Source organism: Phoenix dactylifera, chromosome 13 (assembly GCF_009389715.1).
Source record: "Phoenix dactylifera cultivar Barhee BC4 chromosome 13, palm_55x_up_171113_PBpolish2nd_filt_p, whole genome shotgun sequence".
Classification (NCBI taxonomy): Eukaryota; Viridiplantae; Streptophyta; class Magnoliopsida; order Arecales; family Arecaceae; genus Phoenix; species Phoenix dactylifera.
The window spans coordinates 2,171,285-2,197,312 of record NC_052404.1 but is presented as its reverse complement, the minus strand read 5'-3'; the positions used below and the strand labels follow the sequence as shown (position 1 = coordinate 2,197,312).

At 37.9% G+C, this 26,028-nt stretch overlaps 1 long non-coding RNA gene across 16 annotated transcripts; it reads right to left on the bottom strand.

The window, feature by feature from the left end:
- Positions 1–940: 940 nt before the first annotated feature.
- Positions 941–25,163, bottom strand: LOC103707298. Of its 16 annotated transcripts, XR_003385767.2 has the most exons (6): positions 24,667–25,163; positions 24,538–24,579; positions 24,337–24,429; positions 11,591–24,258; positions 4,113–11,500; positions 941–3,358 (listed from the first exon to the last, which is right to left on the bottom strand). It is a non-coding gene; the product is annotated as an uncharacterized LOC103707298 (long non-coding RNA). The 16 variants fall into 16 exon arrangements; XR_003385758.2 differs by having other exon boundaries at positions 11,591–24,429; XR_003385760.2 differs by having other exon boundaries at positions 941–1,900; positions 1,998–2,043; positions 11,591–25,163.
- Positions 25,164–26,028: the final 865 nt, after the last annotated feature.

Below are 26,028 nucleotides of genomic sequence, written 5' to 3'. Positions count from 1 at the left end.
TGTAAGATATCAATTCTAAGTGAAAAAATATAAGAGCCAACTACTTTAGTTGCTAAAATCACAAGGGTTGGAGCTTAGTCTTCCTTGCACTACTTTAAATTTATTATTTCAATAAATTGGGTGGGGTCGATAATCTTTTCTCTTTTTATCAAATAAACAAGAAAGGAAAAATAACATAGTTCGATGCAACAAGCGGACCAGATACACATCACCCCTCTGACCACAAGGGTCCAAGTAAAAGCAATGGAAGCAAGGACCCAAGAGAAATAGCATTGCTTGCAATAGAACCGGACCGTAATCCTCTAACCATGCGGACTGATGTTGCAGGGAATTTTCATTATGTTCCATACAGCAGCAAGAAAGGGCGTTGTAGTATAAGGTGGTAAACAATGGCAACAGAATACATATACCCAAACCTTTCCCCCATGCGAATATGCTTGTGAGGCCAGTTATGTGAAAAAAAAAAAAAACGAATCCGAATGTACTTGAGCCAAGTCAAGGTTGAGGAATTTGCAAAAATAGTCGTTGACAAGGAGTTACGCCTCCAAATTAGCGTCTTTTATGATCCAGATGACCTTCCATATGAGAGAAGATTTGCCAATTCTTTAAATTCTTTCAAGCAAGAGGTGAGACGATGAGACTTATAGGATTGACCAGTTCCTCCAGTCCACGTCATCTTTATGGGAAAAGTTCTTAGAAATTAGAGACCATGTCAACTTCTGAGTTCTCATCACCTTTATGAGAAGAGTTCTCAAATAATCGGACCGAATCTCCGGACTGAAAACCGGGTTACAGGATTTCTTAAAATATTGCATTCATGCTGAAGCTAGGATTTGAATTGCTGAACCCTGGTACAGCGTAAAGTCTCTCAACCACTAGTTACTTAATTGTGCTTATGTCAACTTGCTTTAAATAGGTACTGATATTTAACAGCCAATTATTTCCATAAACATATAATCAATTCTTTTACTTTTGTAGAAATTAATATAGATATACTTATGTAGAACACGATAGCATCCCATGGCTCCGAATTGCATATCAAGACCCTGGCATAAAATAACTCCTATGAAGATAATAAAGCATAACACCAGACTGCTGTCAGTTAATAGCAGACCCAGCATGGTAGGTGACTGACGTTGAACCTGTCCTTCATCTGCCATATTATACGATTACATTTGAATCAGGCTGAGTACCACATGCGGACAGAGCAACCATTCATCAAATAGCCTTTTGCCTGCAAGTCTAAATAGATTAAGACATTTATTTCTTCTGCCTTAGATTGTTTGCTAAACAATCCATGTTGATCATCCCCCAAAACAATCCACGTCCATCAATATAATATGCCATACCAGCCTAAACCAAATGGTAAAGAACATACCATACCAAATGGTACGGATACTATGCTAATATAGCACCGGTACGAGATCCAATACCAAAATAGCGAACCCACTGCCTAAATAACGCATCAAATCAGCAAGGTGGACTGGATAAAGTCCAGTCTACAACCCGACGCCATTGCCATCCAAGTTTTGCTAAAAAATCAGCTAATGCATTCGGCTCCGATAAGCATGCTGAAACTTTGAAATTTCTGAAAAAGAACTAAAGGCCTAATTGTCCCAGGGTATGCTCCGGCTAGGTCAGAATGTCCACAAGGCTAAGAATCACTTGGAACAATTAGGCATTGAAGCCCCAGCAGAATGCCACTGAGCGCTTCACAGAGGGCCCAAGCCTCAGCCAGCAAGGGACGGATGGCAGGCAATGCACGACCGCCAGCATACAAAATCGTCAGCTCCTCTAAATACGAAGTTAGCACCGGCCTTGTCATCATCCGGGCAGTATGACCCATCACTATTACATCCAATTGATGGGTGGGTGATTCAATATAACGAGCATGCTGAACCTGCACAATGTCAAAACGATATTGAGAACCTATGATATTATTAATGGATATAGTCGTATTTTGAAATACCAAAGCATTGTGGTTCTTCCATCTATACCAGACAGCAAAAAACATACGGCAATCAGTTCATTTGAGTGAGATACCTGCAAATTCACACAGGATTTTGCCTCTCTTGGTTAAAAATTGAAAAAAAAAAAACCATTATGAAACAAAATAAATTTTGATTGAAAGACCATAGATACTCCAGAAAGCTTACCGTCATCCCATCCTTCGTAATAAATAACCAAAAAAAATATTTAGAACACTCAAGGTGCTTCATTCTTTTGTTTTTAGATCTAGTGACATAGCACCACAGCGGTAGCAGATAATGGTGATTGAAGCACCAAAGTGCACCGCAATAGTGTGGTCATAGTATGGACGATAACAAAGCAACGACTCCAACAAAGATGGCAGAAGTCAAAGCAGCATATTAGCAGTAGTGATAATGATTATAAAAGAGATGACAGTAGCAATGACCAATAGCAATTAAGGTAACATCAACAATGATGATGGTAAAAGACAGATTTCTTGCTTCATTTTTCTAAAAATAATGAAAACAACTCAGCAGCATTAAATTAGCAAACATCCTCCACAGTCCGAATTAGCATCATACCAAGACAAGTAATATATATATAGGATCCCTTTCAAATGGATAAAATGGAAAAGTCAAATCACATCTTCGACATTTTGAAGTTGTGTGTAATGGATAGCTCTCCTTCAAGTGACTATTATTGCAACTAAGACATATTCTATATAAAATGAAGATATCTTTTAAGACGGCACACAGATCAAAAGAGAGTTGAATTTGCATTGCAACATACAGAGCACCAAAAATGCAACAAAAGAAGCATGCAACAAACAAGTGGAAAATGGTAGATTTGACATCATCTCTCTGGATAATTTTGGCTCCGATTTGTCTGCTGCGCGGACCATCCTATAAAAAAAACTGTACTTTTAAACTTGCATCGAGTTCCTTCTTTAGGGTCAATTTATTTTTCAATCCACTAACCTCTCTTCAGCTCTCTACTTTTTCTATTTTCATTATTTAATTCATACATCTCTCCAATCACAAACCAATTGAAACTTTCTCGGATTCATCAGCATTTAAATCTAATTTCTTTTATCATTGAGAGGGAAAAAAACCCTCATCAACCAGCTAAATGAATAAATACTCAGAAAAAAATGGAGGTTGGAGGGCAACCCTTTAGGCGGTGGTCAGCTGCTTGAAATGGGACGCACCCCGCCCCATCCTGGTGTCCTACAGGACATCCCGTCAGCCCGTCAGGATTTGATCAAGTCCTTGGCTAACTGAATTAGACGGGCTGCTCAAATTTGCTCAGTGAAAGAAACTACATTTAACAATAACAGCTCCCTCCACTTTTCTCATCCGGGCTTGGGACCGGCATTGGCAGTGTTAAACTGCAACCAACAAACAACAATAACAAAAAATCAAGCCATGGTATGCAAGTAAAACATCCCATTGAGAGAAAAGCATCAACACTCCATGACAACACGATAAGCAACATTGTTATTGAAATGAAATCCTCCAACCAACAATGGCCACCATTTCAGTTTCCGGTGTGAAAAACCAACTCAAGCAGTACCATAATCAGCAATTGTCTACATGACAAAAATCAATACCATTAGGCCACAAATTATATTCCAATCATACGAAGACTTAAAACACTCCAAGCAAGATGCAAGACCTTTCAACAGAAGAATAATAGCAGGGACGTACAGTAGATAACATGACCTAACAGACTATGAGCATAGGCCACAAATTATATTCAGATCATACGAAGGCTTAAAACACTCCAAGCAAGACGCAAGACCTTTCAACAAAAGAATTTTCACAGGGAAGCACAATAGACAATATGACCTAACAGACTGGCCTCCCATCCATGTGCCCGAACATAAACTAGGAAGAATGCATAACAAGGAACATTCTCACAGACATCTAGTCAACTCCAGTCTTCGCCTCAAAAACAAATTCATTAATAATGATTATGAGCATAAACCCTCAAGAAAACAAATATATGTCTTATTACTTCTTTCCTTTGAAAAAAACAAAATTTATTAAGAATAAACAACAACATCCACAAAATCAAACCAGTGAAGTGGACAACAACATCCATAAAATCAATATAATTTATTAAGAATAAACATGTAATACCATTGGATATAAACAGTTCCCGTCAATGCAAAACCTTGCAAAATTGCAACAGCATCAGCAACTCAAGTCTCCCGAAACCTGGCATCCCAAATAATTTTCAATTTAACCACATATTTGGACACTAAAAGTCAGATCACTGATTCAAGAAAGATCGAGAATACAAAGATCAGCAATGATGACAATACTTAAAAAGAAATGCAAGTTAAAAAGAACCAAGAAAGAAAGAATCAAAAACCCCCTAAACAAGAAGTGTATTCAACGAAACTTCTTGCATGACATGCAAGAGTAACAGCACTAAATCAACACCATGTTCCTAATAGAATGTCTACCAGGGAAAAAAGATATGCAAGTTGGCAAAATCTAAATCCCTAATTGGAGCTCGATACCTCCTCGATAGATATCATGTCCTCCAACCACCATCAGTCTGAGAGAACGTCGGCAAAACCGACCCAAACCGGCCAGTTCTGCCCATTTCAAACCGTACCGGTGGTTCACGGGTACAGTTCCGGCTCCGAAAATGGGATGTGTTCCCTCCCTCCCCACTCTCTCTCTTTTCCTCTCTCGTTCTTCCTCCCCCGTCTATTCCCTTGTGTCAAGCACGTACCGAGCCATCCCGCAGGAAAACCGGTACAGGGTCAAGACCGATTCCTCCAACCTTGGTCTGAGATGCCAAATCTTGTCACCAATTAACCCATAGATCATATGAAAAGAACAGTCTCAAAATGACAAACATGCACAAAATCAGTAAGTTACTTTTAAAAAAAAAAACAATCAAGAACACCATCAAACAAAACCGCAATGGTAATAGAAAGTGATAATTGACATCCTAGTAAAACTTAGAGAACCCCTCTTCAACACAACTCCTAAAATTCAGCAACTTATAACCTTCTCCAATCACATATTCGGTCTTCGAACCCACAAGACTGCAATAATGATTTATAATCAACACTTGCTTTGAATAGAATGTCACCAAGAAAAAGAGCTCATAAACACAATCTAAATCACGATCAAACTCACAATTACACCCGTTATAAAGAGCATGCCATCTAAACTTTCATCAATGTAGAATAATAGGTCGACTCATTGATTAACAAAATGCATACATGTCTAAGATTCATAAATATCATGTCCACCAAACTCCAAACCCCAGAACATATCACTGATTAACAGACTAATATGAGAATACAAAATTTACAATGAAGGGGGGGCAGTGCAGGAATGATGATTAACATCCATTCTGACTAGCAAGGCTAAAGGGGAAAAAGATTATCAATACGATCAATAATACCACCAAAGGTGAGCGACCGCCTCTCTACAAATCATCCCTCCCAAACAATGGCAATCTATCACCTTAATTCTGATGACATTTTAGTTTTAAATCTGATCCTAAATGACACAATTGAGACGATAAAAGTCAGCAAATGGAGAAAACCAAACATATGGAAAAGAAGAGATAAAAATAACCTCAGATCCCCAACGAAGAAGTGCCTCCAAGAACCTCCAAGAAACTTGGCTGCAACAGTGCAATAATAATACAGAAAGCAACAAACATCCATCCTAAACAAAATGTTCAGACAAAAAAATGCCGATTAATACAATTAGAATCGCTATCAAATGCAGAAAAACCATAACTCAAAGAATAAGGCCTTTACAGAAATCATGGTACCATGCCTTAACGATTATCCCAGCCAATGTAGCCCTTGAGTAACTGCAACAAGAAGTAATAATTGACATCTACCTCATCAAGAGTACGAATACAATGGCGCTTAATATATCAGAATCACTATCAAAGGCTTTACAAACCCCCTCTATACAAATCATCTCTTTCAAACAACGATAATCCATGGTCTTTAATTCCGATCACTGATTAACAACCGGGCCAAAGCTATATGGAGACAACAGGCATTATTTAGAAGTGTTGAGTTAAAACAGAACCAAGTTAGAACCTTGAATTAAAGATCATACCCTCCAAATGTCACCAACACATCGTGTAAGACCTGACTGACACAAAAACCAGCTGACAGGAAAGGATCACCAAAACAATGACAGCATTCCTCCAACCAAATCTACCAAAAGTTTTTTCTCTAAAAAATAAAAAAGCTAGACCACCATTCAACACAACACACAACTAATGCAAACATCTGAAAAACAACAACAGCAATAGAAATGACAATTAGCATCTACCACGACAAGTGAAAACTACGAAGAAAAAAAGAAATCAAGAAAGCAAGAATCAGCAAACGGTGACAGAGACCACCAAGGCCACATTTGGATTCTAAATAAATCCCATTAAGGGAAGTTTTATAGTTAACAAGAAAATAGATGAAAATGGAAAAATTCCAATATGAAAATAGACAAAATATCAATTTTTAAAATTCAATTTGACTAGAACTTTTTTGAAATTTCATCACACAATCAAGCACCCCAGACAAAAGTCATGAAAATATTTCAAACAACGTGAAATAACAAGATTTTTAGTACACCCAAACACATTTTATGTTAATATGAATTCACAAAACTCCAATGAATGAAAAGTAAACCCATGGCAACACGAGTAACCACATTAACATAAAGTCACATCTAATGGAAAAATAGGTGATAGTTGAGGCACTATCAAGTGCTCACACCCCCTTCACAAGATATTCTATCCATCTAAGAACATCAGCCCATAATAACAGGTCTGATCACTGGTCATGATTAACAGCAGATAATCTGACAGAACAAGGATCCATGAAGTTAGCAAGTTATTATAAATAAAAGAAAACAAAACCCTCATCACAGCCCACCAATGCAAGTCCTAGCAGAACTGTAAGGACAACCATAATTATTACCATCATGTATCCTCATTATCAAGACTCTGAGCAGGGAATGGGAACCAACAAAGTATAAGTTAATCACTATCAATGGTGAGAAACCACCAATATACAAATAATCTTTCCGGAACATTGACACGTCCTTAATCTGATCACATCTTGGTACTTAGGTCTGATGTTCTGGTCAACAAACAAACAATTAGAAAGACCAGCAAAAGGAAGCAACAGTATTTAAAAATAACGAGTTTAGAAGAACCAAATTGAAAAGAACATTCTTAAACCCCCACGAGCAAAAAATTTATCCAACAAAAATCTCATCAAAGCTGCAACGGTAACAAGGTGTTAATCAACATTTATCCGTGAGAGCAAGGTCTGTTGAACCGGCTCGAACCGGTTCAGCGCGTACCGTACCGATACCGGCTCCAACCGGTATGGTTCGGCGGTGAAAAACGTTTCCGGCCCTATAGAGGCCGGAACCGGCCATTTTCCACTGTGTACCGGTGTTCCCCGCGCGGGGCAACGCACCCACGTGGGCTGGCAGCCTGCGTGGGCCATTTAACGCCACAGAGTGGCATTTATGGCATTTAACGCATCCGTGTTTCTTTTTTCGCGTCCGCGCCAGCAAAGAATCGCGCGCCCAGCTTGCGCCTACGCGCGATTCCCCGCGCGGGGCAGCCCGCAGAGGCCATTTAATACCCACTCTGTGGCATTTAATGTGTCCGTGCGTGGACGCGTTGTTTTTTTTTTTCGTGTCCGCGAGCGGAAGCGTAGTTTTTTTCCGCGTCCATGCGGACCTTGCATGAGAGAACCTCCAAGTGAGAAATCACAATCAAGTGAAATACTCCCTGTTCAAAAAAGATTAAGCCATCCAGATGGGGGATGATAAACAAATATCCAGATCAATAAGAATAGAAAAAAAAACAACTATTAATATGATCAATAATAGTATATACAAAACATTTCTCCCAAAATATTGACAACTTACCACCACAAGTCCAATGACAACATAGGTTTCAAGTACGATCACAAACAGGCGGAAAACTGAGAAGACAAATAGTCAGCAAAAGGTGACAATAGGACATAAAAAAACACACAGTTGAAACCTCTTCTATGCAAATACTGTCCCAAGCAAATGGTAATGACCATACATATACGAGATAAAAAGAATACTAGATCCCCCTTGAAAAAGGGCCTCCAAGTAACCCTGTTGCTGTACTAAAATAATCATACGGGTGGTGACAAACATATATCCTAAACAAGATATTCATAAAAAAGTGCTCATTGACACAACGACAAGAGAAGAAGAAAAAAAACCATCAATTGTCTACTCAACTGATGGTACCCCAGGTTTATCAATTGTCTCAAACAATATAGCCCTTGAGCAACTGCAAGAACAATGAGTAACAATTGACATCTACCTCATTAAGAGTATGAATAAAATGGCACATCAGTATCACTATCAAAGGCGTAAAACCCCCATTACACAAATGATCACCTTTGAACATCAATAATCCATGGCCTTTAATTCCGAACACCAATTAACAAACAGGCGTGGGAAGACAAAGGTATATGAAGACAGCACGCGTTATTCAAAAGTTATGAGTTAAAAGAGAACTAAGATAGAACAGCAGAAAGGGGGGAAAATGATGCTATAATTGACAAAAAACAAAGCACAAGCCCTCCCACCCCCACCCCACATAAAGATCATATCCTCCAAATATCGTCAACCACTACGTGAGAACTGACTGACACATAAACCAGTTGACAGGAAAAGGATCACCAACATGATGATAGCCATTCAACCAAAGTTACTAAATTTTTTTTTCCTAAAAAGAAGCTAGAAACCATTCAATGCCACTCAAGATGAAGTGTCTCCAATAATGCAGGCCTTCCAAAAACTGCAACAGCAATAAAAATGACAATCAGCATCTACCACAACCAGTGAAAACTAGGAAGAAAAAAGAAATTGAGAAAAATGCAAGAAACACCCTCTATACATCTGCCAACAATGGTCTTAAGCCTCCCCGCATATTTCATGTTCCAAGTCTGACCCCATTGAGACAGCAAGAACCAGCAAATGGTGAAAGAGAACATCAAGCCCACATTTAGAGATTTTCTATTTCAACTCTAGTTTTTCATCAATTTGAAATTTTGTATTCTAAAAGCTAAAAGCCTATTAACAGATGTTTTGTAGTTAACAAGAAAAAGCTGAAAATGGATGAGCTTGAAGATGAGAATAAAAAACATCAATTTTTAATATTCTATTTCAAATAAAAATTTACAATTCAAGATTTTAGAACCTTTTTGAAATTTCATCACAACCAAGCACCCCATATTAAAAAGTCAGGAATATGAATTCGAAGAAGATGAAATAACTTCATTTCATACACCCAAACACATTTTAGGTTAAAATAATGAGAAGTAAACCCCATGAAAGACACCAATGGTAACATGAGTAACAATAAACGCTCTTCGCTCATACAAAATCTTGTCTAATGGAAAAATAGGTGATAGTTGATACACCATCAAGAGCTACTGCATGAGATATTCCATCCACCTAAGATTATCAACCCATGATGGCTGATATAATTGCTGGTCATGATTCACAGCACAGATTCACAAAATTAACAAGTTATTTTGAATAAAAAGAAAAGAAAAAATCTGATCACGTTCCACCAATGCAAGTACTAGCAGAAGTCTAAAACTATGAGAGGGGGGTGGGGGGAAATCAACAAATACAAGTGCAAATGACTACCAAAAGGTGAGAAACCACCAGTATACAGCTAATCTTTCCGGAACACCCACACGTCCTAAATCTGATCACAGCTTGGTCAGTAAGTCTGTATTCTAGTTAACAAACAATCAATTGGAAGGACAAAGGTCAACAAAAAGTAACAACAGCACTTAAAAAGAGTTAAAAGCCCTCTTGAGCAAAAACTTCATCCAACAAAAACCATGTCCAAAGCTGCAACAATAACAAGGTGTTAACCAACATTTATCCGTAAAAGAGCATCCACAAGAGAAAAAGGCATGCTTGTCGATGCAATCTAACCCACTATTTGGTCCAAAGCATGCCCTCTCCAAAAAGATAACGCCAAGGATCAGAAAAAAAGCTGATTAATACAATCGAACATGCCACATGTAGAATGCCTCACCCAAATACCGACCACGGAGTCCATAAGTCCAAGGACTACTTAGATTCAAGACCAATCACAAACAGGCAGACAATTGAGAAGACAAAAGTTAGCAGAAGGCGGCAACAGATAAGCACCTATGGCCTTAAGCCCAAACAAGATAAGCAAATGAAAAAACACCACCGAGACGCTGGCTGATTAAAAAAGGCATCCTCGTCGCAGCAAAGCCCGTGTTTCTTAGTTTAGTCAAAAACGAGACTTTCACAGGTCCGATGGGTCTTTCTACTATACGTACGTAGGGCGGTTACCTTCAAATGCGTAAAATTTTATCATATAAAGTTGTATACAGATATGGTTTTATATAGATATAGATCAATTTACAATATGTACATGTATTAGATGTAACACACAGGCCACTACGTGGTGAAACACTACTACCAAAAAAATGACTCCGGGCTGGAAGACTGGAATATAACAAAACCGACACCAATCACCAAACATCTTGCAAGACTGGAATATAACAAAACCGACACCAATCACCAAACAGAATATACACAAGAAAAAGAAGCTTAAATGGTTAGACATAACTAGGGCTGGAAGTGAGCCGGGCCGGGCCTAGGCCCGAACAGTATTATAGAAACTCGGCCCGATCCCGGCCCGAGCCCGATTGGCCCAGCCCGATCACAAGCCCGGCCCGAGCCCATTTTGTCTCATTTAGTGAGATATGCTTAGTTTGTTGCTACCTTTGCTTAGATATGCCCTTGAGCAAGATCACCTGATGTTGTACAAACTAATATATGGGGAAAATAAATTAACTAATCTGCAGCACAGGCTAATCTGCAGCAGCACAAATAATAAATTAATTTTCATGGTTCCACATGAACAGCTACTGCATAAAAAAGCTAGCATAATGAACTCCACGAACACGGATTAGAAATTCTATTCATTAAAAAAAAATCATAGCATTACAGGAAATCCCATATGAGATCCAAGTAACAACCAAATAAGCAGCAGGAAGAGTAGATTCTAAGAAGCCTCGGTAGAAATATCATGTTGCCACAATGCTTGACATGTGATGTGACGACATGCAAAAGAAATGAAATTTATCATTCTATCAAACCAGTATATGATAGCTCCGATTAGGACCATCAGGTAAAAGGATCAGTGCAATTTGACACTTCAATGATACAACTGCAACCAAACAAAAGGATTCCATCAAAAACAGGAGGTTAAAAAAAATCATCGCTTTGATCACATCTTGCTTCTCAGAATCGAACCAATTATTCAAATCACAATATACGACAAACGATAATACTTGAAAGAAAAAGGTACCCCTCGAAAAGAAGCAATCAGAACCCCTCGAAAAGAAGCAAACAGAACCCCTCGAAAAAAGAACTGTCGTCATCTACATTCAACGTTACAGAACTTGAGCAATTTGCAACTATTAACACACAAATCAATCATAAATGTTTAAATTATAAGTACGATAAGCAAATAAAAAATATTAGATAAATTTAAAAGATTTATATACCTTCATCATATTGTTTACGAAGCCAATCTTGGGTACAAACTAAGGCTTCTACGGTAGATGGGCTCAAAGAGCTCCGATACTGATCCACAACTCTACCACCAGTGCTGAATGCCGACTCAAATAAAACAGTGGAGACTGGAATAGCTAGAACATCTCGAGCTATTCTTGATAGTATAGGATAGACTGCTGCATTACTCTTCCACCAAGCCAAGATGTCAAACTCCTTATTCTCCAAATCAGGAAGCACATCATCATCCAAATAACTATCTAGCTCGGATCTCTTTGGGCATTTTGAAGAACTCTGACTTCTAAATTGAGCAAAATCCATACCAAATTTCATTTTGGAAGAAACGAAACTTGTCCATCAAAATTAGATGTTCGCTCACTTGAACTCATAGAGGGCTGCGCACCCTTGTTGCATCTACATACTCATTATACAATTTAAAAAGACAAACACGAATATCATCAATCTTTTTCTTGCACTCCTCTAACTCAAATACCTTTTGATAACAAAACTCTACAAATATCAACTTTGATCTGGGATCCAAAATAGAAGCAATTACCAATAAATTATTGCACTGAGACCAATATTTGTTAAACTTCTTTAGCATCTCATTTGTTAATTGCTTCACTGTTTCATCAGTATTGATACTTTCATCCATCAATAAAGCCCTAATTCCTCAAACTTCTTTTAGGTATAAATTGGATGAGGGATACTTACAACAAGAAAATACTTTAGTGGCATCAAGAAAGGCTTCTAAGAATTCAAGAATAAAAGGAGCCTTTTTCCATTCAACATTGGTGGGGCATACACATAAATGCTCAGTTGCATATCTAATAAGAGCATCTTTATAACCAAGTGCATCATGCAACATTTCATAAGTAGAATTTTACCTTGTAGGAACATCCAAAGTGCGTCCTTTTCTAGCAGGAAGTCTTATATGTTGTACAATTTCATTAAATGCTTGCATTCGAGATGGGGATGCAGATACATATCTAACAATTTCTCTTATACATTCAATAGCTTCATGAATGATTTTCATTCCATCCTGAACCATAATATTTTATATATGTGCACACTGTACTCCCCACTAAATAATATTGCATAACAAAAGTGATCTCGGAGCCTTTCTCATTACAGCATCATTTGTGCTGCAATTATCTAAAGTAATACAACAAATTTTACAATCCAATTCCCATTCAACAAGACATTTTCTTATAGCATCTTCAATTGCAAAGCTGGTGTGAGGGTATGGGAGTTTCTTGAAACTAATAATCTTCTTATGTAGAATAAAATCAAAATCAATATAATGTGCTGTGAAAGAAATGTAACCGATTTTCTGATTTGATGTCTAAATATCAGTAGTGAAACTAACCCGAGAACTTAGGTTCTTGAATACATCATGCAATTTTTTCCTCTCTTCTTGATACAAAGCCATACAATCATGTTTTACAGTCTTACGACCCATAATTTTGAATAATGGCTGAAGAGATCTCATAAAATTCAGAAAAATAATGTGCTCAACAATACGAAATGGAAGCTCAGCACATATGATAAATTTTGCAAGAATTTTTCTACTCTCTTCTTGATTGAATTTGAAAGACTTTATCGGATCTTTTGAACTTGGTAGTAAGAGCAACTGACTAGTCGGATTCTTTTGATACTTCTTGCAAACATTTTCAAGATGGCATTTTAGATGACTCGTTCCTCCTTTAATGCTCCCACTTAAAACTTTTTTATAATATTTGCACTTAGTTATTGACCCTTCAGAATTTTTTTCCTCGACCACTACATAGGAGCGATAGCGAAGCCAAGCCGTATAAAGGCGAGCAGCCCTTATAGCAATAGCAAACGGCCTACTTATAGCCCTATACAAACCTTAGAAAAGCGCCCACGGGTAGTGAGACTTTCTATCTATTTTCACCGGAGTACCCATACATGATGCAAAGGTGTTGAGAACATCGTCATTCTAAGACAGAAGATGTAATTCGGGGAACCGGATCCAAGTCAAATCGAGAGTGGCCAACGACGGCTTGCAATCTGGATCCCATCGACGAACTGTGAGAGAATTCCATGATCGAAGGAACCTCAGACATGATCATATCAAGCTCCTAGGGTTCACCAAGAACATGACCATAGGCAGTAGAATATTTTTTATATTGACTGCATGACGAACCAACCTTTTTGGCATGGAGCGGCTCAATTCCTCTCTATTAGCGCAAAGGTTAATGAGTGCCCTATCCCTTTTCTTTTTCATGTACTTACTCTATATGGCCTTGGTCTCGTTTGTCTCACTCTTTCACACTAGTCGAGGCAAGCAATTCTGACTCCGAAAAAAGAAGACTGTAAAAACGCTTACCCAAAATCTTTTTCTAGAAGAATTGTCACAATCATTTTCAACAGTAACTTCATTTCTATCATCCTCATCCCTTAAATCTTCAACGATCTCATTTTCACCCATTTTAGAATGAGACATTAGTAAAAATAACCTGCCCAAATAACAAAATAAATATCACAAATTTAACCTATAACAAAATAAATAACATGTGTTTATGTACCTGCACATGTGAGAGAGGAAAGAGGAAAAGCTCTCTTCATGAAAAAGGGACCCAGTTGGTGGATAAGTTCAAATATCTTTATGAAAAGGGCTTGTATAGTTTAATTATGTTGCACACAATTTCCTGTTACTTTGCCTACAGATAATGAGATCATGAGAAGAATTGCTAGACTAACACAACACCACCATCCGACTCCATACTTATCCATTGGAGACAGAGAACTAAACAGACAGAGAGATCAGAGCAATCAGAGATCAGAACCAAACAGAGGAAACTCGCATACTTATCCATTGCAAAAATTTAAACTTTTTTATGAAAACATACAGCAGTTCACAATGAAAAGAGGTGAAGAAGAAGAAGAAGAAATTGTACATGCTCGCAACATAAATTGAGAGCAAGAATATGATTTTAACTTTGACAAAATATTTCAGTTTCCCATACCGAAAAGTTACAGTTTTGGGGAAACAAAGGAAAAGATCCCTGATTACAAGAGAAGAACTCAAATAAAAGAAGACACACAGGAAGTTTGAAGAGAAGGATAAATAATCAACAAGAAATCAGATCTCCCAGCAAATTATAATATTTTGCAGAAACTTTACAAGTTCCTCAGAAGATCTCTGCTTACATTCTACTAGAGAACTTAAATCGGATAAAAGCCAAAAGAAGTTTATGCCATGGTTGAACGAAAACTACTCTGTTCTTCTAGCAAAAGGATAGCAGTTTTCCCACTAAAATGAAAAAAAAAGAATCCCTGCTTGCGATCTACCACACAACCCAACTGAAACAAAAACGAAATAAGTTCTCAAAAAACAAACGGACAGCAGCAAACGTAATCCATTCTCAATAAACTCGAAATTTTTTTACCAGATTTTGGAAAAAAAACAGTGTGTTTGGCCGTGATCGAACCAAAGTGTGTTTGGCTGTGAAAGCCCTCAGATCGTGATAGGGGTGAGGACGGTCGAGGACGGTCGACGAGCTTGGACGGTCGACAAGCCCTCGGATCTAGGGTTTCACCACATCGCCGAGCTTGGACAGTGACCGGCAACAAGCCGACAAGGAGAAGCGGAGAAACCCTAGCTCCACGCCTCCACCGCTCGTCTGCTCTGCGCCTCTGCAAATCCCAACCAAAATCCAAAAGGAAGAAGATCATTCGTAATCGTACCTCAAAACCTAGCTTTGCCGACGATAGGGTGGTCGAGACTTCTCTTCACCACTTCGACGAGCTTGGACAGTCGACGACGACGACTGGCGACCGGCGAAGTGGCGACCGGCGAAACCCTAGCACCACGCCTCGTCGCCTCCACCGCTCGTCCGCTTTGCCTCTGGCCCACTGCACCTCTGCAAATCCCTCGAGCAGCTGGGTTTAGCCGCGATTCGGGCCATTCGGCAATCGGTAGACAGCCAGACACATTCGGTTCGGGCTGGACGTGGGCTCGGGCTGGGACAGGCCCGGACCGGGACAATGAAATACCCGAGCCCGGCCCGAAATAGAAATGGGCCTAATCATTCAGCCCGAGCCGGGCCCAAAATGCATTGGGCCTAGCCCATAGCCCGGCCCGCGGGCGGCCCGACCCGATGGGCTTCGGGCCGGCCCGAGCCCACTTCCAGCCCTAGACATAACCCCTTTGTTAATATCATATCGTCCAAACTCCAAAGATCATCAACCAATTAAGCCAGGACAAATCGCGGATTAACAAAAACCCTCGAAAGAAGAACAAATGATTCCAAATCCAAAAAGCACAGGACAAATTCATCAAGAAATGGAACCAACCTCACAGCCGAAGATCAAATGGAACCCTCGAAGAAGAACCAATAACTCCAGATTCTGTAAAACGCAGGATGGATTCATCAAGAAACAATAATCAGCGCAAATCAACAGCTCCAGCCTAGGATGAAAGAAATCCAACGAATCAGCCACCAAAGGCCGGAACGGAAGCCCCCGAAGAATAACGAATAACTCCAGATTCTGTAAAACGCAGGATGGATTCATGAAGAAACCTAATCATTCAAAATCAACTGCAACGGGCAAAGATGAACAAAATCCAATGAATCAACTACAATAGGTCCAACGGTGACCCTTGAAGAAGCGCAAATAATTGACGAACTCGTCAAGAACTCGAGATCACTCCCCATCAAGTGCATTGACCGACGAAAATTCAAAATCTGACGAATTAACCACGAAACAGCAAGAAACCCTTAAGCTTCACCACCAGTGACAGCAGGAGTGATGATTAACATCCATTCTAACAAGCGCGCCGGGGGGGGTTTGGGATAATACAATCAATAATACCGCCAAAGGTGAGTGACCGCCTCTATACAAATCATCTCACCCAAACATTGACAATCTTGACATTTTAGTTTCAAATCTGATCATAAATGACATACAATTGAGAAGATAAAAGTCAGCAAATGGAAACAACCATCTATATGGAAAACAAGAGATAACATAACCTCAGATCCCCCACGAAATAGTGACTCCAAGAACCTCCAAGAAACTTGCCTGCAACAGAGCAATAATAATACAGAAAGCAACGAACATCCATCCTCAACAAAATGTTCATAAAGAAAATGATGATTTACACGATTAGAATCGCTATCAAATGCAGAAAAACCATAACTCAAAGAACAAATCCTTTACAAAATTGATGGTACCTTGCCCTACGGCTTATCCCAACTGATGTCGCCCCTGAGTAACTGCAGCAACAAGTAATAATTGACGTCTACCTAATCAAGAGTACGAATAAAATGACACTTCATCTATCAGAATCACTATCAAAGGCTTACAAACCCCATCTATACATATCATCTCTTTCGAACAATGATAATCCATGGTCTTTAATTCCGATCACTGATTAACAACCGGGCCAAAAGTATATGGAGACAGCAGGCATTATTTAGAAGTGTTGAGTTAAAATAGAACTAAGTTGGAAAGAACCCCTTGAATTAAAGATCATACCCTACAAATGTCATCAACACATTGTGCGAGACCTGACTGACACAAAAAACAGGCGACAAGAAAGGATCACCAAAACAATGACAGCATTCCTCCAACCAAATCTACCAAAAGTTCTTCCCCATTTCCCTAAAAAATAAAAAAGTTAGACCACCATTCAACACAACACACAACTAATGCAACCATCTGAAAAACTGCAACAGCAGTAGAAATGACAATTGGCATCTACCATTTCAATTGAAAACAAACAAGAAAAACGAAATCGAGAAAGCAAGAATCAGCAAATGGTGACAGAGACCACCAAGGCCACATTTGGAGGGTTTTTTTTCAACTTTAGTTTTCATCAATGTGACATTTTGAATTCTAAAAGCTAAATCCCCTCAAGGAAAGTTTTTTAGTTGACAAAAAAAAGATGAAAATGAAAAGTTTCTAATATGAAAATAGAAACAATATCAATTTTTAAAATTCAATTTGATTAGAATTTTCAATTTTATGATTTTAAAACCATTTTGAAATTTCATCACACAACCAAGAACCCATATAAAGAGTCATGAAAATATTTTCAAACAACATGAAATAACAACATTTTTGGTACACCCAAACACATTTTTATGTCAAAATGAATTCGCAAAAACCCCATGAACGGAAAGTAAAGTCCATGAAAGATGCCAATGGCAGCACGAGTAACCACATTAATGCAAAGTCGCATCTAATGGAAAACTAGGTGATAGTTGATGCACTATGAAGTGCTCACACCCCCTTCACAAGATACTCTATCCGCCTAAGAAGATCAACCCATAATAATAAGTCTGATCAGTGGTCATGATTAACCGCAGATAATCTGACAGAACAAAGATCCATGGAGTTAGCAAGTTATTATAAATAAAAGAAAACAAAACCCTCATCACAGCCCACCAATGCAAGTCCTAGCAGAACTGTAAGGATAACTATAATTATTACCATCATGTATCCTCATTAACAAGACTCTGAGCAGGGAATGGAACCAACAAAATATAAGTCAATCACTATCAATGGTGAGAAACCACCAATGTACAAATAATCTTTCCGAAACATTGACACTTCCTTAAGCTGATCACGTCCTGGTACTTACGTCTGATGTTCTGGTCAACAAACAAACAATTAGAAAGCCAGCAAAAGGATGCAACAGTATTTAAAAATAACGAGTTTAAAAGAACCAAATTGAAAGGAACATTCCAGAGCCCCCACAAGCAAAAACTTTATCCAACAAAAACCTCGTCAAAGCTGCAACAGTAACAAGGTGTTAATCAACATTTATCCATGAGAGAACCTCCAAAAGAGAAATCACAATCAAGTGAAATACTCCCCGTTCAAAAAGATTAAGCCATCTGGATGGCTGATGATAAACATATATCCTGATCAATAAGAATCAGAAGAAAAAAACGACAATTAAAATGATCGATAATACTATATACCAAACATTTCTCCCAAACTATTTGACAACTTACCACCATAAGTCCCATGACAACTTAGATTTCAAGTACGATCACAAACAAGCGGACAATTGAGAAGACAATAGTCAGCAAAAGGTGACAACAGGACATATAAAAAACGAGTTACAAGAAAAGCATAGTTGAAACCTCCTCTATGCAAATACTGTCCCAAGCATCGACACTTCTGGCCTTGAGTGCAGACTCGTTTGGATTCAACACTAACCACTGAATAAAAGATATACCATCAAGAATTCAGAGGTCAACAACTGGTAAAACCGTACTTCAAAAAAATGAATTAAAACAGAACAAAGTTAAAAAGGATGGTTCAAACCCTTTAACAAAAGGCATCTCCACCAATACATCTTGCAAGACTGAAATAGTCAAAGAACTGACACTGGACACTAAACAGAATATAAACAAGAAAAAGACTTAACTATTATAACCTAAAAATGTTAGCAGGTTAGACATACTCCCTTAATAAATATAATATCCACCATGGACAGACTAACAAACTATATGACAAGACAACATTTATAAGACCAGCAAGTCGCTACTTCAAAAGGAGGAAAAGAGAAAAAAAAAAAATCAAACCTCCTCCATGCAAATACGATCTTGACAACCTATGGCCTTGAGTACAGACTCATTTGGCCTTCAACACTAACCACTGAATAAAAAATAGACCATGAAGAATAGAGAGCTCAACAGCTGGTAAAACTGTACTTCAAAAAAAGTGACCTAAAACAGAACAAAGTTAAAATGGATGGTTCAAACCCCTTAACAAAAGGCATCTCCACCAATACATCTTACAAGACTGAAATAGTCAAAGAACTGATACTCGTCACTAAACAGAATATATAGAAGAAAAAGACTTAACTTTGATAACCTAAAAATGTTACCAGGTTAGACATACTCCCTTAATAAAGATAATATCAAGTATCAACCATGATCCGAAAATCAACAACCTACATGCCAGGACAGATTAACAAACTATATGACAAGACAACATCTATAAGAGCAGCAAGTTGCTAATTTAAAAGGAGGAAAAGAAAAAAAAAATCAAGACCTCCACCAGAAGATCCTCCACCAGTTCCAAGCCCATGAAAAGCTGTAACAGCAGGAGCGATGACTAACATCTATCCTGAAACTTCATTCATCAAAATCACTATTGACCATGTAAAACCACCTCTACATAAATTCGCTTTCGAAGATCAATAATCCGTGGTCTTCAGTTCAATCACAGACTTACAAAAAACCACGGGAACAAGAATTATTTAGAAGTGTGAGTTAAAACAGTATTAACATAGAACCTGAATTAAAAGTGCCTCAAATGAAACATCTTGCAAGACTGCAAAAATAACAAGAGAACCATCAACAAAATCCTCAATAAAACAACAAATAGGTAAAAATAATGCTAATTGAAAAAGCCAAATCACTCGCAAAGGTGAAAAACCCCTTCATTAAAATCGTATCCGCCAAAAATCATCAGCCCATTGCGCGAGACCAGACTACAACACAAACAAGGTGACAGGAAAAGGATCACCAAGATGATGACATAATTCATTCAAACACAGTTACTAGAAGTTTTTTTTTTAGAAGAAAAAAGCTAGAACACCATTCAACACGCTACTCGCGATGAAGTGTCTCCAATAATGCAGGCCTTTTCAAAACTGCAACAGCAATAGAAATTACAATTAGTACGAACCATCAACCATCACTAGTGAAAACAAGGAAGAAAAAAAGGAATTGAGAAAAATGTGAGAAACACCCTCCAAACAACTCATATATGTAATATTCTTTCCAGAATGACAGCACATCCTAAATCTGATCACAGCTTGGTATTTAAGTCTGATTTCTGGTTAAGAACAAGCAATTAGAATGACAAAGCATTTTAAAAGAAAAGAGTTTAAGAGCCAAATTAAAAAGAAACATTTCAGAACCCCCTTGAGCAAAAACTTTATCCAATAAAAACTTCATCAAAGCTGCAACACTAACAAGGTATTGATCAACATTTATCCATGGTAGAACATCCATGAGAGAAAGGAAAGTTAGTCAATGCAAACCTAAATCATTATCGCGTGCATTTGCACCCTTCAAAAAGATTACACCATCCAGAAATGTGATGATATACATATATCCTGATTAACAAGGATCAAAAAAAATACCTGCTAATATAATCATTAATACTATATACAAAACATCTCTCCCAAATATTGACAACCTAGTGCCGTATGTCCCCTGACAAGTTAGATTTCAAGTCTAGGACAATTGAGAAGACAAAAATCAGCAAGAAGTTAACAACAGTGAATATAAAAGACGAGTTGAAGAGAGAAAGTTGAAACCTCCTCTATGCAAGTACTCTCCCAAGCATTGAAACCTATGGCCTTAACTCCTGTCATCTTCAATCCCATCCACTGAATAGAAAACAGGCCATCAAGAATGCAATGCCCAACAAGGGTGAAACATACTTCCAAGAAAAAATGACTTAAAACAAAACGAAGGTAAAAAAGAATGGTTCAAACCTCGTGACAGAGTCATCTCAACCAAAACATCTTCCAAGACTAAAATGGTAGTAGAATAGACACTGGTTACCAAACAGAATATCTTCGAGAAAACAGACCAACAGGTTTAACCTAAGATGCTACCAAGTTAGACATATCCCCTTCGCAAGTATCATATCCTCCGACTCCAAACATTATCAACCTATTAAAAGATTACATGACAAGACAACCTTTATAAAAAGAGCAAGTTGTTAATTATAAAGGAGAGAAAAAATATCTAAACCCCCTTCACCAAAAGATCCCTCTACCACTACAAGTCCACAAGAAACTATAACAGCAAGAGTGATGATTAACATCTATCCTGACTAGCAAGGGTCGAGGGAATAAGATTATCAATACAATCAATAATAAAGCCAAAGGTGAGAAGCCCCTTCTAGCAACAATTGACATCTACCTCATCAAGAGCATGAACGAAATGACACTTCATACATCAGGATCACTATCAAAGGCGTAAAACCACCTCTGTACAAAATCATCTCTTTCGAGCATCGATAATTCATGGTCTTTAATTCCAATCCCTGAATAACGGGCAAGGAAGACAGATATATATGCAGGTATTATTTAAAACCGTTGAGTTAAAATAGAATAAAGTTAGATAAAACTCCTTGAATTAAAACTGCCTCAAACAGAACCTCCCACAATACTGCAAAAATAAAAAGAAACTGATCAATGCAATCCTCAATATAACGTCTACAAGGAACGACTAATTCTAATTGACAAAATCTAAATCGCTATCGAGTATGAAAAACCCCCCATCCATCATCATGTCCTACCAAACGTCAGCAACCCATGATAACAAGTTTGATCAGTAATGAACAAGCAGGCCAGGGAAAATATCAGTAGATCAGAAATCAACATTACCAAAACCTACAAACTACACAAAAAAGGTGAAGAAGAAATATGTCCAGTAATACAATCTCTTGGAAACAGAGCAACAGGACAAGTAACAATTAAAAATAAAAAAATTAATTAGCAATAAGTATAATCTAACCACTATCAATGGCACAATCCTCCATATCATTGATTTGGCAAATAATAACCCCTTGGTGAATCAACCATTAAAAGAACCATTCTAAACAAGATGAAAGTGAAACATATGAGCCAACCGCCAAAGAATGAAACCTAAATGCAAAAAAGAATGAAAGAATAAAGCAATACAAATATGAACCAAGTCTTGCAAAGTACTTTATACAGGGGCATCACTAAATTTCTAAACAAGATGGAAGTGAAACATATGAACCAATTGCTAAATAATGAAACCCACAATTAACTAAGCATGACAGAATAAAGCAATTCAAACACGAACCACCTTGCAAAGTACTCGATACAGGGGCATCACTAAACAAGAAGAATCTCTCATAACCTGACTGAACAACCTTAAACTAAATAATATATATGTATATATAACAACAATAAATAGGTACACAATATATAAATGAATAAATGAAAAAATATCCAAGAGGTATAAAAAAGGGTTGTATTCAAACTCTAATAGATTGCTTGAGGTGCAGCAGAAGATGAAGACACACACTAAACTGGGGAATGCTTCAAGAAGTGATTGGAAACAATATATATCAACCAACAACCTAGCAAAAGTGCAGCCACTTATGCCAAAGTACACAATCTTCAGCAGCAGACCACCATATAATAGAAGCAACTGCCGAAAAATAAAGCAAATGTTACCGGTAAACAAGTTCTGAAAACTCCAGACAGCAAAGAATAGAAGGAAATACAATACGATACTCAACACCCATACCGCAAAAGCCTATGGTAAAATTAAGGATAACTCCTCATAAACACATATAATAGAAGCAACTGCCGAAAAATAAAGCAAATGTTACCGGGAAACAAGTTCTGAAAACTCCAGACAGCAAAGAATCGAAGGAAATACAATACGATACTCAACACCCATACCACAAAAGCCTAAATAATGAAACGTAAATGCAAAAAAGAATGACAGAATAAAGCAATACGGATATGAACCATGTCTCGCAAAGTACTTTCTACAGGGGCATCACCAAATTTCTAAACAAGATGGAAGTCAAACATATGAGCCAATTGCTAAATAATGCAACCTACAATTAAATAGGCATGACAGAATAAAGCAATTCAAATACGAACCACCTTGCAAAGTATTCTATACAAGGGCATCACTAAACAAGAAGAATCTCTCATAACCTGATTGAACAACCTTAAACTAAATAAAATATATATAAATAACAAAAATAAATAGGTACACAAATATATAAATGAATAAATGAAACAACATCCAAGAGGTGTAAAAAAGGGTTGTATTCAAACTTTAATAGCTTGCTTGAGGTGCAGCAGAAGATGAAGACATACACATTAAACTGGGGAATGCTTCAAGAAGTGATTGAAAACAGTATATAGCAACCAACAACCTAGCAAAAGTGCAGCCACTTATGCCAAAGTACACAATCTTCAGCAGCAGACCACCATATAATAGAAGCAACTGCCGAAAAAGGATGCAAATGTCACCGGTAAACAAGTTCTGAAAACTCTAGGCAGCGAAGAATAGAAGGAAATACAATACGATACTCATCACGAATATCGCAAAAGCCTATGGTAAAATTAATGTTAACTCCCCAAGTCAACTGCTCCAGCCTAGGATGAAAGAAATCCAACGAAACAGCCGAAGAAGAACCAATAATTCCACATTCTGTAAAACGCAGGATGGATTCATGAAGAAACCTAATCATAACAAATCAACTGCAACAGGCAAAGATGAACAAAATTCAATGAATCAACAACAAGAGCTCCAACGGAAACCCTTGAAGAAGAGCAAATAATTGACGAATTCATCAAGGATTCGGTATCACTCCCCATCAAGTGCATCGACCGACGAAAATTCAAAATCCGACGAATTAACCACGAAACAGCAAGAAACCCTTAAGTTTCACCACCAGTGCAAGACCAGTAAAAGCTGTAACAGCAGGAATGATGATTAACATCCATTCTGACAAGCAAGGCTAGGGAGGAAAAAGATTATCAATACGATCAATAATACCACCAAAGGTGAGCGACCGCTTCTACACAAATCATATCTCCCCAACAATGGCAATCTACCACCTTAATTCCGATGACATTTTAGTTTCAAATCTGATCCTAAATGACACAATTGAGACAATAAACGTCAGCAAATGGAGAAAACCAAACATATGGAAAACAAGAGATAAAAATAACCCCAGATCCCCAACGAAAAAGTGGGTCCAAGAACCTCCAAGAAACTTGGCTGCAACAGTGCAATAATAATACAGAAATCAACGAACATCCATCCTAAATAAAATGTTCATAAGAAAAATGCTGATTTACACAATTAGAATCGCTATCAAATGCAGAAAAACCATAACTCAAAGAACAAGTCTTTTACAAAATTGATGGTACCTTGCCTTAACGATTATCCCAACCCATGTAGCCCCCGAGTAACTGCAACAAGTAATAATTAACATCTACCTCATCAAGAGTACGTATAAAATGGAACTTGATATATCAGAATCACTATCAAAGGCTTACCAAACCCCTCTATACAAATCATCTCAAAATCCAGCGAATTAAGAACCAAAGATCGAACGGTAACCCTAAATCAAGCAATAAATCAAGTGCATCGACCGACGATAACTCAAAATTCCCAGCGAATTAAGAACCAAAGAACGAAGGGTAACCCTAAATCTATCACCAAAACTTCTCACCCAAGCAAGAACAAATATAGATTTAAAAAAAGGGCAAAAGGGAATAAAATAACCAACGAGAAACCCGCCGGGCAACCTACACCATCCCGGACGATTGTTGGAAAATCAAGTGCATCGACCGACGATAACTCAAAATTCCCAGCGAATTAAGAACCAAATATCGAAGCGTAACCCCAAATCAAGCACCAAAACTTCTCACCCAAACAAGAAAAAATATAGAGTTCCCCCATCCCGGACAATTGTTGGAAGATCAGAGGTCCCCCGCTATTTATAGACGAAACGGTGAAGGGGTAAGGGAGAAGCAACGATTTATGGATTGGTTTCTAGAGGCGGTGGGACGGGCTTTATTCTCTGGTTCCATTCTCTCTTGGTCGGCGTTGGATAAGGACGCGGTCCACCGCACGCTCAGGAGTCAGTTTTTCTGAGATGGACACGTGGCGTGTTTCTGTACGGTGGTACAAGATTCCAGACTCGTCTAGACTCACGTAGCCAAGGTAACCAAAACTATGGGCTGCCTTGCAGTTTGGTGCATGGATTTTTCTTTAAAAATAATAATAATAGAAAAAAGTTGGATCAAAAGTGGCAACTTGTAATATTATTAAAAAGATATAAAAAAAACACAACGCCAGAGAGGTGACGAGCGGAAGTGTTAGTCTGATAGGTTGATCCTTGCCGTTTACATTTCTGTTCCTTGATGCCCATCGTAGACCTAACATCTGCAGTAAAGCCTCAGAATTTTTTTTAGTTTTAAAAAGACATCATAGGAAGAGATTCCAAAAAGATACAATGTTAGTGAATGTTGCAAAATAGCATTTAGGATTTTGTGGACATACTCAGGAGCTGGAAGTAAGCTGACTCATGGAACAAAATTACAAAACATCATTCTACCGGCACTTATTTTTATTGTAAAGTTTTTTGTATTTTTTTCCAAATGTATGTAGGCATATTATTCTTTTAATGATTTATCGAGCCATCACTTAAACTATGAGACCATTCATGACTAAAAGCAGCATACTTCAAATCAAAAAACAGTTTTGGCTGAGGTTTTCCTGAGCTTTTAGGCAAAATACTTGCATATGATTTTAAGAGATATTTGGTTGGAAAAAGTTGAGCACTGAAATAAGAATAGGAATAAGTAACTCCCATTCCGGTTATTTGATCGGAGAGAGTCTCGTTCCTATTCCGA